This window comes from Gymnodraco acuticeps, unplaced genomic scaffold (assembly GCF_902827175.1).
Source record: "Gymnodraco acuticeps unplaced genomic scaffold, fGymAcu1.1, whole genome shotgun sequence".
Lineage (NCBI taxonomy): Eukaryota > Metazoa > Chordata > Actinopteri > Perciformes > Bathydraconidae > Gymnodraco > Gymnodraco acuticeps.
The window spans coordinates 2,564,099-2,570,726 of NW_022990346.1; positions in this window are offsets into that span (position 1 = coordinate 2,564,099).

A 6,628-nucleotide genomic window follows, 5' to 3' on the forward strand; every position below is an offset into this window, starting at 1 on the left:
CACACACCTACACGCACACACATATATATATATATATATTTATATAAATACCATTTCAGAATCAAACAGAGCACTCTCATAATAAGGTAACACTATCAGAGACTGGATATATATCCCCCCCCCCCCTCTCTGGTCGTTACAATGAGGGAAGTAAATTACGGGCTAAAAGTTTTATTTACAAGTATTAAAAGTAAGCATAGGACACCAAACCAACTGAGACCTGTCTGTCCGCTGCATCTACGCACTGTACAACACACACACCTACACACTGTACAACACACACACCTACACACTGTACCACACACACCTACAGCTCCTAAAGCATCATCAGGCTGCAGCCGTTGTGTATTTTATTATGTGAACCACTAAATGGTTTTAGAAAAATATCGACTCTTTGTTTGTAGATATCTACTAAACTACAGAAAATACAGAGAGTAATGTAGGCTTGTTACTGAGTGATATATATTTTACACACTGCTCTGCTTTCTGCACGGACCTCACAGCTGTTCTCTCTGTAAACATCGCGTTGCGATGAGAGCAGTTACTAAAATAATATCCAGGGGATGCATGCAGAGCTGTCATTGGCTGAGATAAGTCCGGCAGTGCGTCACGCCTCTTTGAAACATCTCTGTTCCCGGAAATGCATCCACGAAGGAGTCGTGGAGGACCGTGGAGGACCCATCAGTGTATCCTCTGTTATAGCTCCTCCAGAGAGCCTCCTCGATGCTCTGTCCTCGAAGTGCATTTAGAGAAATGAGATGTCCTTCAACATGGCGTGCTAAAATTCATTTCCGGATCACTACCGGAGTACCGAGGAGTCGAGGAGGGGGATTTGATTAAATGAGAAAGGGCTGTCACTACCCGATCTGCAGCTCTGCCCGATCTGCAGTGCGCATGTGCGAGATGGTCCGCCATATTGGACAACTCCGGACGGCAACCCAAGATGGACACTTGACACAGTGGCTTTTAGCAAAGCTCAAAAATAAAACGAGAGAGATGTGTTATTGTTAATACAACGTGACTTCACTATTATTTAACAACTCTTTTTATGGGGTTCTTTTATTTGGGGTTAAGTACATTGTCAGAATAAGTGAGAAATGAATTTAACTTCTGTTAGACAGCTATCATACTGAATACATATTTACTGTGAATGTGTGCAAAAATGTATGGCATATGGCTGTCTAACAGAAGTTAAATCCATTTCTCACTTATTCTGACAATGTACTTAACCCCAAATAAAAGAACCCAATAAAAAGAGTTGTTAAATAATAGTGAAGTCACGTTGTAATAACAATAACTCATCTCTCTCTCGTTTTATTTTTGAGCTTTGCTAAAAGCCACTGTGTCAAGTGTCCATCTTGGGTTGCCGTCCGGAGTTGTCCAATATGGCGGACCATCTCGCACATGCGCACTGCAGATCGGGCAGAGCTGCAGATCGGGTAGTGACAGTGACAAGGGCCCCTGTCTGCCTGGCGTCTAATCCCTTCTCTTCCTGTGGCCGGTCTTTTTTCTTCTTTGTGTGTTATTATTTGACAGATAAGAACCACACAACTGCATTAGCGGCCGCTGTCGCCCTCTGTTGGCCGTCAGTGCAACTTAAATTATGACGTTAAACTATTTTTTTTAAAGGGCCAGCCGGCCGTCAACGGCCCTTGACGACCAGTCCCTGCTGTATAGTATTACTATTTCGGCGATTAGATCAAATATAAATTATATTTCATGCAACTTTAGTTACATTTCCATGACTTTTCCAAAACTTTGGGAAAAATATTGTTTTCCATAACTTTTCCAGGGCCTGGAATTAGCATTTTGAATTTCCATGACTTTTCCAGGTTTTTAATGACCTTAAGAACCCTGAAACACACACATCACTGTACACACATAAACCTTTTTCGGAATTTCACAGTCTCCGTCTCCACTGGGAATTATATCCTGCTCTTCATCATCATCACCAAACAGGCGTTTGGGTTTCCTGGATCTCTTGTGGTCTTTTGGCGTGTCCGCTTTAAAAAGTTCCCGCTCTGCAGTTTTCAGTGTAGACTCTGTTTCTACATTAATATAGGAAACAAAAATAGCCAAACATCAACGCCATTACAAGCTATAAAACACTGAATACTTCACATATTGTATTAATAATGTGTCCCATTATTGATTATTGAAACATGATTTAGTCAGCTAACAATATCAGTGCACTGCCAGTATGTATGGTTAAGTTAACAAGGCGTTCTGGCTACCTGTCTTCTTTTCCCCTTAATATCTTAATGTATTTAGACGTTCTTCTTAAAAAACGAATTATGATTTATGGCGGGACAATGCTATGGTTAAGGTCTGGTTAGGTATGTGCACAAAAACACGCTAACGTTACAGCTGGCTATACATTGCTAAATGCTAACAATATTAATTGTACCTTCATAGCATGCTGTCGGAGGAGTTTTCTAATGTAAGCTATGCTCATTGTTTAAATTAAAATGAAGAGCTGAACTTGCCTGCTAACTGCAGCACCACTGCATGCTCAACTTGCCATCCATTGACAGGCTTCTTCGTGTTAGCCATACGACATTCGACAAGATATGACCTGGAAGTATCTGTCTGGTCAAAGTCAATAATCCAGGTTAGTGGTACAATGCTAACCGCATCTCTGTCTGGTCCCTGAGTCCAGGACACAAGGGCATATCGATAGTTTGACATTTTATCTAGTGAATGACAAGGTGAAAGTTAGCTTCTTCTTCTTCTATGCTGTGAAAGTTAGTTATGAATTTGGCGGTCTTTTCACCTCAACTTCCGGTTATGTGCACGCAAGATAAGTCCCTCCCACATTGAAGAAGACCTACCAATCACATTCGACTTGTCCGTCATTCGCGGGCAGTGGCGCACCACCCACAACCGTGCGCAAACTACTATGTCCCAGGGGGAAAATGGACCAACTGAAAAGGAAATATATTCTCCCTGGCTCCGATAAAACGGAGATTCTTTAGCTTCCATTTAAAAACAGTTGTGAATCTGACACATTTGAAACAATTTGCCAAGTTACGTGGGTGTGTACTGTATAAATATATATATGTGTGTGTGTGTGTCTGTATATATTTATGAACTTGATATTATTTTGATGAATATCTGTTCAACTTTATGTAAACTCATGAAAGATAAATGAGTGTTTAAATAAAACTATTACATATACAAATGTATAGTGCAGTTTTTGTTTTCATTGTAATATTTTTTTTTTATATGTATCAATATATTGCAATATATTTAAAATATATATATATAAGGACTACTTTCCCATATGGAAATGTATGATCCAGTATATTGTATTATATATTACAATATATTTTTCTTTTACATTTTCCGTTTCGAAGCACCTGATTGCTTTCTCTTTGACGGCGCCATAATCCCATCATCAACATGCAAGCATTTGCATTTGAATCTGCCAATCAGATCAATCTATCTATAGGCCTCCTCGAAACCTGTGAGATTGATTGGTGATGATCACGGGCACGTAATGTGTCCAATGAGAACGTTAACACGTTTTAGAGAGTTATACAAAAATATTTGTTTAGCGAGAGGGAGGGTAGTTTTGGACATACCAAAACTACAAAACTAATGAAAGCTCATTACCCATGATCCTCTGCCACTGTCAGCCGGAAGTGGCCCGTTCGATTACTGTTTTGAGCTGTCTGGCGTGGATGGGCTGCATTCCACTCCAAACAGCTGATCGGCCGTAACCAGAATCCAAACGCCAGCCCTTTTATGGATTCTCATTTAATTTCCAAGAATATCTCAGTACTGGGTTATTTCCAATTTCCAATTAAACATATATATATTAAACAAATACAAAATAAAAAGTACTCAGGGAACATAATATACAGTTTATAAATATATACAGACACACACATATATGCACAAATATATATATGCATATATCCACCCATATATATATATATACATATATGCATATATCCACACATATATGCATATGGGTGGATATATGCATATATATATATATTCGTGCATGTGTGTGTCTGTATATATTTATAAACTGTATATTGTGTTCCATAATTCAATGGACAATGGAATTGTACTTTTTTCATATATACCATCAAACATATGTTCATATATAAAGTGGGTCACTATACAAAACGAAGTGAGATAACTGTTTATGAATATCTGTTTAACTTTATGTAAACTTGTGTAACTCATGAAAGATAAATGAGTGTTTCAATACAACTATTACATATAAAAATGTATAGTGCAGTTTTTGTTTTCATTGCAATCATTTTTTTTAATATTTATCAATATATAGCCATACATGGTCCATGCATATATTGCAATATATTTCAAAATATAAGGACTACTTTCCCATATATGGAAATGTATGATCCAATATATTGTATTATATTTTCCAATATATTACAATATATTTTTGTTTCATAAGGGCGACTCGTCAGCAGCTGATCTCTCTCTCCCGTCAGATTAGACTTCACTCGCGTTTATGTCCATATCAATTAGATCTAGCTAGTTCTAGCTAATGATAGGACTACCTGCTTATTAAAAGACACCTAAACAATAAGCGTCACAATGCAACCGGGTGAGGCCGCAAAGTATAGCGTATAATTATGCATTTGTTTACATGCCCACCGGAACCCCAAGGCATTACCAACAGATCAACGCACAATCAACCCACACAGGACATCTCTTTCTCCACAGTAAGCGTTAGACCAAGCGGCAAACTGTGGGGTAGAGCCGGGAAGCCAATACGGAAGTGCCACACACTGCAGTTCATATATTGGCCGATAGGCGATGGCTGCAGAAAGGAGCAATTTCCATAGACCCCCATGTTAAAATGCCCGATTCTACAGCAGAAAAAAACATGTTTCTACCCCTGGCTCCATACATTTTATTATCGATATAGTTAGATTCCACCTTCATGATTATGGATCTGTGAGTGAATTGTTTTCTAACGCGACCCTTTATATTTATATTAGGTCTTAAAGTTTGTGCATACATTAGGGCGTGGTCACTTTGATTGACAGATACGTGCCTCACTGTCAGCTAACAGCAACTTGTCCAATCTGCTAGGCTACAACCATAGAGGCTACAACGTTAGTTAGTTGTAGTTACTGTACTTGATCCTTTAGCTGTGTTCGTGGTGATCGTGCCTGTTAGGGAATATTGTTACAAATACCAGATAATTAAAATGTCGTGCTGTGCGCTTGAATGTACTAACAGATCTTCCAAGAAGTCTACTTTCAGCTTTTTTCGGTGAGTAAAATGATAATATTATACATGTTAACCCCGTTAGCAGGTGTTTGTGTGCTTGTTAGCTTAGCCTGTTATGTAGCTTATTAGCCAGCTAAGGACGTAACCCTTTATACATATATAGGCTACAGTTTAGTTTATGATTCAGCCTTGGGTAAGACTTTTATACTATATGGCTATGACGCCCATAATGCTAAACGGGAGCAAATGTTAAAAGGGGTGGGCCGCCGGAGTCCACGCCGCCGAAGCTAACGGGGCTGCAGGGTGCTAGCTCGCTAGCGCGTCCCGGCGGCCGTAGCTAGCACCCTGGGGCTCCGTTAGCTTCGGCCAGCGGCGGAGTCCGGCGTTATAACTGGAGATCAAGGAATGCATCGTAACGCGGACTTGGTTCGCCTGCAGCCCGCTGTAGTATTAGCTAAATAAATGATGTTGAGCCAGGCTTATTAAGCTGAACACCGCCACAATTATTCTGCTATGTATCGGTACTTATTTTTATTTTATTAACGTGTGAATGACAAACATTAAGAATAATACCAAATAGCTAATTATCTTGCAGATTGTCTCGTTTGATTATGAATGTAACGTTTATATAGTGGAACTACACTGTTTTATCAAAACCAAAGTGCCACGCAGTGACTTGGTATGCATATATTTCAGCAGGAAATGTGCAACCTAGATGACATTTACCAACACAGACTATATAGAAATATTTGTAAAAGTTGTTCATGCGTTACTAAGTGAATATGGTATTAACCCTCCTGTTGTCTTCGGGTCAAATCTGACCGATTTACTACTTTCATCAATCATGTTTTACATTCGATTGATACTGAGAGCATGTTAGCTTAGCTTCTTAGCCTGAGCTAGGACTCGAACGTCACGCTCGTTGGCAGCAGGTGCCGCCCTGTCCCGCCTCAGCTCCGCCTCTTTGCCCTTATTTGGAGAAGGCGGGAGTTAGACTCTGACGACACCGTCGAGCCGTTAGTGGCCGACTCCGCCTACTAAGGGCTTCATGGCAACTCTGCAGAATCCTATGGGTGACGTCACGGACCCTACGTCCATTTATATATACAGTCTATGCGTTAGACACAACATTATAATTGACTATTCTTGTCTGTCACATACTCTTTTGTCTGTCACATAAATGGCGTAAGTTGTGCAACTGATGTGGTATTGCGCTAAACGGAAATTATTTTTGAACGGACACTTTGACCGGAGAGATTTAGATTTGCCGGTCTTCAGCATATTTTACCGGTCGTAGTCCGGTAATTACCGGCTAACGGGAACTCTGGTCTGTGTGTCTGTCTTCCTGGCTGGGCGTGCAGTGTTGCCAACTTGGCGATTTTCTCGTTAAATTTGGCGGATTTCCAAACCC